This window comes from Platalea leucorodia (assembly GCF_965183815.1).
Source record: "Platalea leucorodia genome assembly, chromosome: 1".
In the NCBI taxonomy this organism is placed as follows: domain Eukaryota; kingdom Metazoa; phylum Chordata; class Aves; order Pelecaniformes; family Threskiornithidae; genus Platalea; species Platalea leucorodia.
In genome coordinates, this window is record NC_138823.1 from 8,828,302 (window position 1) to 8,841,818 (window position 13,517).

General features: G+C 45.5%; 1 protein-coding gene across 4 annotated transcripts in view; it reads left to right on the top strand.

Annotated features, from left to right (window-relative positions):
- The first annotated feature begins 2,924 nt into the window (after window positions 1-2,924).
- ST3GAL1 (ST3 beta-galactoside alpha-2,3-sialyltransferase 1) overlaps window positions 2,925-13,517 on the top strand; it is an 85,136-nt gene continuing 74,543 nt past the window's right edge. For 3 of the 4 annotated variants that reach the window (XM_082322133.1, XM_082322137.1, XM_082322136.1), the window contains exon 1: window positions 2,925-3,056. The gene's annotated coding sequence lies outside the window, so the exon portion shown is untranslated. Of the gene's footprint in view, window positions 3,057-12,294; window positions 12,370-13,517 lie in introns of those variants that run through there. The other variant, XM_082322134.1, reaches the window with a different exon arrangement.

A 13,517-nucleotide genomic window follows, 5' to 3' on the forward strand; every position in this document is an offset into this window, starting at 1 on the left:
AAAATGCTTTACTTAGACACAGTTTCTGAATTTTAAAATATGAATAAAGGGCTGGATCCCCACTTGGTGAAAGCTGATACAGCTCCTTTGATGTCTGCATAGCTATTCCCCATCAGCAGCTGAAAGCCCTGGCCCAGACTTTAGAATAGATATCGTTTCTCTACATAAGAAGACAAGCGAGATTTGCATGGTTAGTTCAAACTATTTCGTATTCACTGAGCTGTTGAGGAAATACTGTCTGTGAAACAAATCCTGGATTCTTTCCCAAAAACATCTAAATGACACTTGCTAGGGAAATGCTACAGTATAAAGGGGAGCAGATCCAACCCTCCAGGTTGGACCCTGCTGTAATTACTGTGGCATTATTGGAGAGCACTTGCTACCTGCACGCTCATTGGGGTGCATCGGTGAAGTTGAGAGCATCCAAAGGAGTTAACTGCGTGTAACACTGGTATAACAAAGAGAAATATGTTCCACGCTTGCTCTTTCTGGAGGATTTGGTCTTGTTCTCTGTTCCTGGCTCAGCCAAGCACTGGCAGGGACCTCAGGAACTTCATGCTCCACCCGTATCGCTGTGTCACGCCTCCCTGAGGCATCCCTGGGGCAAGCACCCTCCTATTCTGCCTTGCTCTACAGAAAGGAGCTTTTCTGACCCAAACCGGCCACTGCAGAGCTCTCTTCCATATCTCCTCCTTGCAACTTGTAACCAAAGCTGGTGTGACTTCTCAGAGGGGTGCACCACGTCTTACCCCTTGCGTACTCCAGAGAAATGATGCAGAGATAGGACTGAGAATGCAGAGAGAACTTCATGTTGTCCCCTGCTCCCTTTCTTCAGTCATAGAATCATAAAATGGTTTGGGTTGGAAGGGACCTTAAGGATCATCCAGTTCTAACCCCCCTGCCATGGGCAGGGACACCTTCCGCTAGATCGGATTGCTCAAAGCAAGGGCAAAGTTGGCCTTGAACATTTCCAGGTATGGGGCAACCACAACTTCTCTGGGCAACCTGTTCCAGTGTCATCTTGATTAACTATCATTGATTAGGACAGTCTTGACTGCAGGGTGTTTTCCTTGATACAACCTGCAGACACACTGGTAAAACTTTATATACTGTATGGTAAGAAATCACCTGTTTTACTAGAATCATCCTTTTTCTCTGTTAAGCTCATGGACAGACCAGGTGTGGTAGAACAGGTAGTGAAACACAGAGTGCTCAGACTCTTCCTTCCCCAGGCACTGTTGCTTTTGTAGGATAATTTTCAGAGCCCTCATCACCCTCTCACTCCCTCCATCACCTCAAAAATGCTTGGGAGAGATCTCCAAACCTGATGCACAGCCTTCTTGCTGGTGAGCTGTTCCCCAGTGATTTCTTCATAAACAGGCCCACTCACCCACAATCATCAGGAAGGAAATGAAGCAACAAATTCAACTAATTTGTCTGAAGGTATGAGAGTATCAAGTCAAGAGGGTTACAGAAACAGGTGATCAAACTGGAGGTCCTCAAGGGCCCTATCCCACCTCCAGCAGTGGCAAGCAGCTCCCGGGAAAAAAGCAGTGCAGAGCTGTTTAATACACTGTTCCCGCCCTAATTCCTTGCATTGATACATTCCTTGTAAAAGAAGCCTCAGCTTTTTTACCTTCATTACTTTAGATTAAATCCCTTCCAAGCCCTGTTTATGAAGGATATAATACTTTGTTGCTCTGCAGTATCCGGGGGCAGGATTTAGCGATGGGGTGAGTCCCTTAAAGGTTTTGTAAGGGCTTATGCTCCTAAGCAGAAAGCTCAGCCTGTCGCAGGTGCTCACACCCGAATGCAAATAACCGCACAGCGCAGTACGTGATGTGACACCGGTCTAAATTCACACTTAAGCTTTTACTAATATAACTCTATGGAAACAAGCTCAGTGATGATTGATGACTTACAGCTCCTACGTAGCACGTTACAGTTTCCAGTGGAAGTGTGTTGTGCTGGATGTAATAAACGAACAACGTGGGCAGTTGCAGATTAATAACCTACAAACTCATCTGCTTCGCAAAGGGAGTTACGCACCGGCTGTCCAGCGTTAAGGAACATGTTTTTCAGAGCTCAGGAATACTGCCCTCTGACATGTGCTGTGGATGTTCACGGTGCACGTTACACTGCCTATAGGGGGGGGGGGGGGGGACACTGGAGAGAAGACCAGCGAGATCATTTGCTTCTTTGGAGGTGCTCTAACCCCACCACTTCTCATCTTGGCTCCAGTCTTTACACATCGACACTAAAAAAGCCAGCATTATGTTGTTAAATAGTTTTAGCAGACACTTTATCAGTTGAATGTGTCTGTCTGGGGGATTCTTTAATGATGCTGTATTCTTTTTAATTCTACAGCGTTTTATAGTCATCTTAAAAATGTCTGATGCTGGACCAAAAGAAGATATTATTTACTATGTGCTAATTTTTATTACGATTAATGATGCAACGTACGTTTTCTCCTCTGAGAAGCACCGTATTTCTTTTCGCTTTCCCTGCTGTGATCACCTCTGGGATCCACACAGCCCAGTTTCAGACCCGGGAGTTTCAGGGTGGGGGTGAGAAGACAGGTATTTCTGGCTGGTGACCCTCTAGGGAGGTCACGTTGGGAGCAAGGACTCCATCCCGGCGCAGCTCCAGGGGAAGTTCGGCGGCCCCCAGCCCCCCCGCGGGGGCAGCCGCAGCCCCGGCGGGCGCGGTGCGCACCTCTCCTCCGCGCAGCCCCCGCGGGCGCGGAGCCCCGCTCAGCGGCCAGGGGATGGGAGAGGAGGGGAAGGGAGGGGGGGAGCCGCCCCGGTACCGCCCTGCCCGGCTCCGAGGAGGAGCCGCCGGGGGCCCCCGGCGCCGTCCACGTGGCTGGGGGCGAGCTATATGAGCGGGCAGGAAGCCCTGCCGGGGAGGGAAGGGGAGGGACGGGGGCCCGGGGAGGCTCCGCGGGCAGCGCAGGCAAACAGCGAGGCAGCGGCAGCAGCGGCGACCGACAGCCCGACCGCCCGCCCTTCCCTGGCCATGGGGCTTGGCGGCTCGCCGGCCCCCCGCGCCCCGCCGTGAGTACCGCGGGACCCCCCGCCCCCCCCCGCCGCCTCCTCCTCATCCTCCGCCTTCCTCCCCGCTTACCTGCAAATCCTCCCGCTCCCCCCTGCTGTAAAAGGCGCGGCGGGAGCTTCCCCCTCCCTTCCAGTTCCTCATTCGGCTGTTAAGTTGGGGGTTTTTAAAGTAGTATTATTATTTAGAAGCAGGGGGTGGCCCCGGCGCTGGCGGAGCTTGCAGCATCCTCCGGCGGGTGCCCCGGCACTCCGGAGCGGGTAAGCTTCGCCCCATCCAGCCGGGATTTCCCCGGCGGAGGGGGGCAGAAGGGGAGGCTGCGGGTGCAGAGGTGGGCTCCGGAGCCAGGCTCGTCTGCGGGCGATGCCCCTGCAGCGCCGTGCGCTCGGCGGGGAGGCAGCGGCGGGGGGACGCGCCCCGCAGGCTGCCCCACAGCATCCCCCGCCCCACGGGGGCCGCTCCTGCCCCGGGTCCTGCGTGGCGGAGCCGCTCTGCTGCAGGGTGGGCGCTGGCAGGCGGGGAGCAGCGGGAGGGACCAGCCCGGCGGAGTCCTGCACCCTCATTTTTTTAATTGTATTTATTTCCCCCCCCCCCTCCCTTGGGTAGGCTGTGCGGCGAAAGAGGAAAGCCAGTATTATTCCGTTAGAGGGGAAAAACCAGACTAGCTGTCTTAGGTACCCGCTCGCACATCTCTGCTTGCAGAATTAATTTCCAGTGGAGTATAAATAACTAATCTTCGAGGTCAGCTGTTCGGTTGTTAGGTGTGTTTTAATTACACTTGGTATACTATAGCAAACATACATCTTAGGTCCTTACTATGATTGATTTTAGTCTTGGCATAAATCAAAACAAACTGGTAAAAAAAATGCCTTGATGCATATTTACTCGTTTGAGACATACAAGATTTTTCAACTCTTTGTAACGGTTGGGCTTGTATGTATCCAATACACTGAAGTAACTCGTTGTATATGTAAGTCTGAATTATATATTTGCCTGCTGGGCACGCATGTTAAAGGAAAAACCTCCCTAATTATGGATCTTTCAGAGAGATTGGAAGGGTGACAAAGCCCTTGTAATCTTTTGGGTCAATTTTCATAAGCTCCAAAAGCTCCCTTTGAAAAGGAAATTAAATTTCAGTGTGGAAAAGGGACAGGAAATTCAAGGATATAAAAAAGAAAGTCCTTATTCTACTTTGATCCTGTCCTCAGGAGTTCATTTATGTTGGTGCTCTTCAGTGACATAAGTTAAAATGAAGAGTTGCCTGTAACTGGAGTCTTCCTGCCTCTTGGCAGTTCGGAAGATACTCAATTAGCAGCACACTCCTGTATATTATTTACACGGTTTTAGCTGGAGGGGTGGCTCTGTGTGAAGCATCTGCTTTGAAATATTTGGATCGCTACATCCATAGCGTCCCATGCGATCCATGCCAGCCAGTGCCTTCTGCAACTGATAGGTTCACCCTTCCTCCATTTTTACGGCTCGATCCAAAGCTGGCGGTGCTCTGCCCGCTGTTCATAATGCCTCGACAGAGCTGCTCTCGTGTTAGAAGAAGTTACGGTTGGCCCTGGGTGATCTTTCTTACTTTGGGCGATGGCATGGTAGTTATCTGCAGGATACACCTGCGCTTGAGGTCCTTTCTGGGCTCATCTGGGAATCTGCCCGTTTTAAATCTCTTTGAACACATGTTCAGGCGGTGGCCGGGGGTATAAGAGGGAGTGGTTGGATGTGAATAAAAAAGGTGGATTTGTTTATTAGTTAAAGGCCCTTGTTTTCTTGATTATCCTGGAAACAAAAAAACTCCAGCGTAGGTCTATGGTGAACTTGGCTCTCTGTTCCTCTGCCAGTTTCTCACTTCATTTGCTCTATTTTGGTGCTTGCTGTAGGGTAGCATTTCAGTGGCAGCAGGCTTAAATCCTGTGCCTCAACAAAGTTCCTATCTACGGTCCTGCCAAACCAGCTTTAAAGCTATCACCACATTTTTTAAAGTGCACTTCAGTCTAATGTACATTTATTTTACCTTTCTGCTAGTATCATGTAAGAGCATAGTCTCTGAAAGAGCAAAAAAAGCGAAAAATCCAATTCCTTATTCTTTTGGCTCGCTCACTTGGTGCACAGTCTGATTGTGCAGTGGAGACAGCGCGTTGCCCTGTTTGTATGAATTTTTCACACATCCTGGCCAGAAATGAACTTGCAGCCTTGTTTGCACTTTTTCTTCCAAACTTGATGATATTAATAATGGTTATGGCATCTCAACTGAGGAAGGTAGCTTTTAAAACTAAACATCATTTTATATACGACTTTGTATCCGCTTATCAATTTGCTTTTTTGTTTTTGTAAAACTGGGAGTAATTTGAGGGGAAATTAGGGTCATGTAGATGGCAGTTCCATCTTCTAGGTTGTAACAGCATCTTTTATACCAAATGCATTGCAAATGCTGCTGTTAAATGATAGTAATAATATGTTTTTATTAGGAGCTTTTTTTAGAAGTATTTTCAAAAGCGTGGTGAAGCAGAAACGTGCTTTAAAAAGCTAAGGAGTAAGAGCAAATCCAGCTCCATAGTAAATTTAAAGTGCTGTTAATCCCACCACCTGGTGGAGCTTTTCATGGCACAGGCTGAGGGAACTCTGAATAAGGATGCATTTTTTGTCTTGTTTCGGTACTGTCAGATGCTACATGTAGAGTTTCTTGAACTTTTTTCTTTCTCATACCAGATTTAATTCATTTTCTGTATCTTCTATATATTCTATACTTTGCAGAAGATGGCATAGGACTATGTGTCTCATCTGAAACAGCACTCCTCTATAGATAGATGAATCGGTGAAGTAGGAGATAATTCTTCCTTCTTGTCCTTGTCTTTCCCTTGCAGCATACTTTTTTTTTTTTTTTTTTTTTTTTTTTTTGTCTCGAAGGCAATATGATGCTGGCATAGAGCATGACTGTAACCTGGGCATCCAGAAGCTATTTGTTTTCACCTAGGAGCACTTTTTAAGTGGAAGAATTATTTTTAATAGCCAGCCCCTCTTCCAGGATACTCTGATGAAACCTTTCAGCGCAAGTTCAGTTAGCTTTGGACTACTAATTTTGATATAAATATTGCTATAAAATATTTGCAAAACAGCCTGCATACAATCAAGCTTGCAAGGAGAAGAGAAGCAGCTGCATTTTTGACTGATCTGAGATTATTGATATAGGATAAAACATTAAAACATGGGCGTAAATTCTGCTGAATAAGGCAAAGGGCGGCAGAGATACTTTTGCCCTTCTCTGAAGTATGTAGTCCTGCCTAACTGCATGAAAGCCTGTCTGTCGTGTCTATGTTACGCCTATTAGCTGCTAAATGAAAATCTGACTAAAAGTCAGAGGTATGCCAGTTAAAAATAACTGTAGGACTAAATGTCCTTATAACAGGGAGAAACTTCATTGTCCCGTACAGATGTTTCCTGAGCACTGTGACTAATGTAAGAGATGCAAGCTTGCAGAGGAATTGCTGTTGTAAATGTTTGTATTGCTCTTATTGCCATAGTGCCTGCATCAGCCGACAGCAGACTGACGGAGGCTTCGGCTAGCCTGGGAAGGTGGTAGCTCCTGTCTGCCTCTCAAGTCCTGGCAGGCACGGTATGCCTGGTCCCACTGGTGAGATGGATAAATGCCTTTGCAGCCCATCCTGAGCAGGTCTACATCCCTCTCTGGGCTAGCCTGGTGTTTGAAGATTGATGCAACTCATTGCTCAGTAGGTATCTGCTCTGTATCACCCAACAGGTATCGGCTCCAGGGAACTGTGAATCACCTACCAGGCTTCAGGCATCTTTGCTCCTTAACCATAGACTTAGTGTCATTTGAACTGCCCTGAACTATCTGTCCTGGCCTTCTGGAGCTGGTCCAGAAAGATGTGAGTCTTTAACTCCTTGTCTCATATTTGAGGCTCTGGAAAGGTGGCTTTGATGTCTAGGGCATCTCCAGTGGCATCTGAAAGCTGTGTTTGGCAACTGAATTGGCGCTGTGGGAGCTAGATGTGCTTTCTGGGCACTAACCTTTAACTTATGAAATAGATAATGTTATCAACATAAGTGGTATCTGTTTAGGAAGTAAGTTTGTTAGAGAGGAGTTGACTCCTACCTCATGTGACTCCTCTTGTTCTGATAGGGGCTCTGGGTGATGTGGCACTCATTAAGAGCAGCCACAGAGGAACTGCCATCACCTTTCTGGTTGCCTTTCCCACTCTTACCCCAGCCTCCTCTTTCCACCGGTGCTGTGCATCCCATGCTCTGGTTTGTAAGTAGCAAACTCGAGTCACTTCTCAGAAAATGTCCTATATAGGCTTTGAAAAGCTCCTGTAAGTCAGGGCTGCACAACACCCACAGCTGTGAAATAGCCGTGGAGCGTGGAAAATGAGGGACCTTGGGGGACAAGGAGCTCTTTTTGAAAGAAAGTCCCAATGCCATCGGTAGAAGCTTGCTCTGAAGCATGAGTTAAGATTAGGGATGTCGTCAATTGTAAAGACTGTAAGTAATTGTTAAAATGCAGTTCTGGGGGGAAAGGAGGGCAGAAAGCAATTCGTCCCTGGCTCTGCTGTGCTTTGAAGTGCTCTCGATTAAGTTGCTTTATCTGGACTGATGTGCGTGTCCCTCTCTCTGGGAGAAGACTTGTGCCCTGCGTACAAGATGACAAAGCCTTTGGGCAGAGAGGGGGTGTATTATTTCAGGAAATGTGTAAACCTCATAAACCCACAGCTGTTTCTGTCGGCTGATCATGAGGTATCGCAGAGGGCAAAAGAGGCACAACATAAATGCTTGTACGCTGCGTCTGATGACAAATGTTTGAAGTGTAGCTTTCTCGCTCTAAGGACTTCATCTCAATAGAGCCTTTGTTTTTTGTAGTAGCTTTTCCATTTCTTTGGAAGTCCTTTCTTCCAGCAGTAGTTTTCAATGCAGGCCCAGCCCTCCGTAGCTTTCTACCCCCAAGTTTTTGAGTGAAGGAAGAGTGAGTGGCTGTGGTTGGAGCCTACAGGGTCCAAACCTGACCTTCCCCACCTTGCTGGTTCCTGACACAGGACTGCTGCTGGCATAGAGGTGATCACACATACTCTGGGTATCCCTAAAACTCCCCTGAGCCAGATCGGTCCTTATACATCCCTTTGGAGGATCGTTCTGCAGAGCAAAAACCGGCACAGTGAAGCTGAGGTATTAAATTGGATGCAATTTTAAAATGTCTCTGGACTAAATAATTGCTACTGACTTTTTTCCAGGATCAGTGTGTTGTTTTTTTTTTTTTTTAACTGTGGTACACCAACAAAAAACAAAGGTTGTTCCTTTTAAAGGACACTACATTATTTCTGGAGGCTGGATCTTCAATCGACGACTTAATCTTACATATCTGAAAAGCTGTGTGTGCTGACACATCACAGTGCTGTACCAGCATGACAAAGAAATCTAATTCTATCAAATCTGCCAGCTCAGTTAATATGACCCTGCCAGGGAATCATAAGGCGTCAGCTCCATTTTTTTTTTAGGTAGGAATCAAGTTCCCTATCTCCAGCTCAAATGCAATGCACACTACACGTGGCCAGATTTAGTTTTTTTTTTTAAGGTACCTCCTTATATCCTGGCATTCAAAACCATAGATCAAATTGGAAGATGTCATCTGAATATTTGGGTTGAAACATACTGGTTTAAGTCCTACAGTCAGTCCTTTGGGATTAGTCTTGAAGCGGAGACCTGTGTTACTTCATCCTGAGACTTCTACAAAGTCATATGTAAAGAACATGGTATAGGGCTACCTGCAACTTGAATCGGAGCTGACCTTACAGTATTTGTCTCTTTTATGACACCCTGCAGTGCATCCAAAGCTGTCAGGGAGTGATAAGGGCATCCATGCCTGTATCTTAAATTCCTTTAGTCTGATGGGATATGGTGATGCCTGTTACATGACATGCCCTTGGGCAGGTACACAGGCTGCAGCCTGCATTAGTGTGAGACTTCAGCTGCTCGCACTATTGCTCCATGCATCTAATGCTTTCTCTTACGAGATCTTGATTTAAATCCATTTGTACAGATGATCTGAGTTAGATTTTTTTGGTGATAAAACTAAGAAAAATACTGGTTTACATCGAATGGAAGCAAACCTTAATTGAACAAAGGCAGGTCAAGATGATTATGGTTTTGATCAAGTGAGGCAATCTTGTTTTTTTATTTACTTAATCTTAATTCCAGGTCCATTTCAAACTCTCAGGTAGTCAAAATTGCTCATTTTGAAAGAGCCAAGAACAAAGTTTGCCTTCAGAAATGTCAGTTTGATTCTTCTGAATTTGATGTGACCTGCATCGACACAGTTTGTCAGCCAATGGCAATACTGATATTATACCTGAATTTGGGTTTTTGTTTCTTGTCCCTTTGAAACCATTTTTTGCATTGAAGTTATTCTTCAGAAGGTTCACCCAGCTTTTCTCTTCAGGGGCAATTCTGTGCCTTTCAAGTAAAGAAAGGATCTCTCCTGCTTCTCCATCTAATGCTTATTAGAAGAATTAGAAATCTTCCTTCTTGATCTCTCTCTTCTCTTTCCCCCTCCCACATCCTTTTCCCTTTCAGATAAAATTTGCTCTTGTTGAGAAGCGATGACTGTATGATCAAGTCTCCTGTGGCTTCACTTTGCTTCTTACAAACAGACCTGCTGCTCTTCCCAAACAGTTGGCTTAATTCTAGCCTAAAAATTCATCCTGAAAAGTAAAAATGAACTTTTGCTTGCCCTGTATCCCGTTAACAAAAGTTCAGCATCAAACACCAAATGTTAATGCTGAGGGCTACCTAATATCTCTAGGTGCTCAAGCAGTAGCACCGGTGGAAACATGAAGCAGGTAGATACTAAGTTTGCAGACAGGACATGGAGGCACATACAGTTCAGCAGCTGAGAATGCCATAACCTTTGCAATGAAGTTATGCAAGTTATGATGAAGTTATCTCTCATGCTCTGGAGATTATACTGTAATGGCAACACACACATGCAAAGAAAAATTGCATTAGCCTTTCTAAAAGGTTAGTAGTTAAACAGAGCTTTGCAAAAACTTCTTTTGCTTAGGAAGGCAATATTCAAATATAAACTGGCTCTTATAAAATATCATATGGAAATCAAAGTCGTCTTTTATGGTGGTAAGAGGAGAAAAACAGTTTGGTAGAGTGGCGTGGAAATGCTTTATAAATTTGGCAAAAGGCAGCTCCTTTCTTTTGGGCTGCCAGAAATGCCTATGGTGTGGCTTACCTGTGTAACTGGGGTCTCTAATGGATTCACGGGGAGCACCTGGGCCAGAGGCACAGCTGTGGGGCCAGAGGATATGGCTTTGCTTCAAGATCTCATCTCCAGGTGAAAAACTTACCTCAACTGACGTTATTCTGATGGCTGCAATGTGGTGGCGTGAGGTGCCCATAGAAATACAAAGCGTGTGTGAGAGATACTGAGAGCTTCTTCAGAGCTTCAGGGAGATTTTTCCTAGTTTCATCTCCATTTCTCTCCTTTCTGAGTAGACACTGAAATGTTGTTCAGTCCTGCTGTTCTGGAACCCTTCTGTGGTTTTTGTCCTGCTTTTGCATGTGTTCTTCCTCTTATCAGTCCCGTTTCCGCAGCTGCTCCGTGCTAGAGGAGAACAGGCTATTTCCGTGGCTTCCTCCACTCCCCTTCCTCTGCCGTGCTTTGTTCTCTGTGTGCCAAGGTCAGAGCAAACCAAGACATCGGGACAGCTGGGGACATTTAAACATTGAATCTGAGGACAAGCGCATGGTGGTGGGAGGACACACTTGTTGCTGAGAATCCAGAGTTGGCTTGGAGAGCCGAGCTTCCTCCCATCTCAACTCTCTGCTCCAGTCTTGCCAGCTGTAAATGACAGCGTTTTAGTTTCCTGGAGGTTGATGTCAGGCTGTAAAATGCGTGGAGACTCCAGTAAAGGTGTAAACATTGCCCTTTCGACTAACAGCTTGATTTTGAATCGGGAAAGTAAAAGGAAATCTTCAACAGCATGGACAGAAGTGCTTTAGAGATGGGACGTTGGCTTTAGCCATTCACTGTCTGCCACTCCATTGAGCAGTGCAGTCACCAGAGATGTGCAAAAGCACTGCCGATGCAACAAAAATCACCTATATTTCTGCCTTGTCTACTACAATGAGGTTATCATCGTAGCGCTGCAAGGATTGTCCAATTTGGTGGTTTTTCCATGTGGCTGTTGATGTGCTGCTTCTGCTTGCCTGGTTCCTGAGCCCTGACAGAGGAACATAAAGTGTCCTTGACTCACTGTGACTGTTGCAGCAGATTTTCTGTGAACATTGCAAAAAATACGCAAAAATAGATATGCAAAATTAAAAACTGCGTCAGACCAGAAACGATAAAGGAAAAGCCTGTCTCATGGTAGCAGGATGGGTGAACTAGCAGCAGCTACACAACTCTGTGATAAAACCGTGGGGATACTGGAGCATAGCCATCCTGCTATCTCAAAGGGCCACTTCATTACCTTGCTAGGGCAGCAAGATATATGTGTAGTCTGGGAGACAACCTAATAAAGCAAACTCATTAAAAAGTGTACTGATTAGAGACAAACTTTGCCCCAGGCCACCAAATTAGGTTTGTTAGGACTTGTTTAAGTTTATACATAGTTGTGTGCAGTATTCGGTACTTTTTGGCCCTTTTGGGAAACTGGAAGTGTTTCATTCACCTGTAGGATATGTGCATTGTAAAATATTTGAGGACACTGGAGAACTGTGATGCATATTCCAGACCGAGGAAAAATGGGGTGATTTGCATCTCTTACAAGTGGGAATTTCACACAAGTGAAATACAGGAAATAAATGTGATATAGAAATTGAGACACCTACTTCTATTTTTTTTTAATGGTCCTTTAAAATGATGGAAGTTTTCAGAAAAAAAAAATGTTTATAGATCAATATATATGTTGGTCCTCCAAGCGTTGCTGTGATTTGACATAAAGCTCACAATTCAGACAGTTAAATTACACCAACAAGAGTTGGGTGTAAATGCCCAGTTAAGACACTGATTTGTGCCCTACCTGGGCTTCTCCTAAAGCGCTGTAACTCTAGCATGTAAAATGGCCAATGCTTCAAACAGAAATAAGCCTTGAGCAGCTACATAAGTGGTCATGAGGCCAAATAGCGAAGGAGCAGGAGATGGATGCTGACTGTGGAAAAAATACAAGGTTGTTAAAAAATACAAGGTGATACAGTAATGCTAAAACATTTGCTAGTAGCAATGAAACAGAGGAGTTTAGAATAAGTTGCCTCTCTGCAAGGCGAGAGTCTCCTGTCGATACCGAGTTGAGTGTAAGTATTGGCAGAGGATGTTGCTATGTAATTGCAATTCATTTGGGGATATTTTTAATAGGGGAAAACTGGAGGTTTAGATGGAAAAGAATTGATAGGTTGGAATTCAGAGGGGGATGTCTCTGTTTCACACAACACCGGGAGAAGAGGCTGCTCATTTCTTCTTCTGCCGCCATGTGACCCGCTACTGGCGTAGAAAAGGGGCTCATTTGTTGTGCTTTGTTTCTGCTGGTTTAAAGGGAGGACACATGCTTTTCCTTTACCTGTAAAAACTCTGCATGAAGAATGCTGTTTAAAGCTAGAATTTTACCAGATTAATCCAGAAGTCTTCGTTGTGGTCACTGCCTTTATTGCTTCTTGGAGAAGAGCTTCCCCCACCCTAGTTTAGATAGCAGCCCTTTGTCCCTGTGGCTTAAAATACCCAAATCCTGTCTGTGGGGACTGTCCTCATCCTAATCGACAAACAGTCCTAAGAAATTTGCCCTGTTTAAAGTTACTGTTTTGGAAAAAGGACAGCTGTCCTGTGGGAACAAGCCTGACCAAGAGTTAGATGTTGGTGCAGCAGAAAGCAATCCTTAGATCCTCCTCAGGTGAGCTGTCAGGGACCCCCATATCTCAGTTTTCTTCTTTTGTCTGTGTGTGAATTTCTTAAAAAAGCTTTGCTCGAAACGTCATTTCCCTGATTTATCTTACTGCACACAAACTTAAAAGTTTTCTGTATTTTATGAAAAAAAAAAAACAAACCAAAAACAAAAACAAAAAAACAACAAAACAAAACGAGCACAGCTTCATTTTGGAAAACTGCATTTCATCAAGGTGTAACTCTCCCCTGAGGTTGTTCTCAGAGCCACTAACCACACTTTTGGCATGTCTCTGAATCTGGAAAATAATATTATGAGTCTGGCTGTTGCCTGCCAGTAAAAATTTTGCTCACTTACTGTCTTGCTTGGAAATTTACTGGCTGTGATACGCAGAAGGTATTGGTGCGTGTCCTCAGTGAGGAGCTTCTCATGGAACAGACTGGAGGGGGACCAAGAGACCCGAGGCAACCTGCTGCTCTTCCTATGGGCGTTTCAGGCTTGCTTGGCAGAGGTGCACACGCAGAGGGTGGGATTACCAGGGTGGCATATAACTCTTCTCACTCTCGG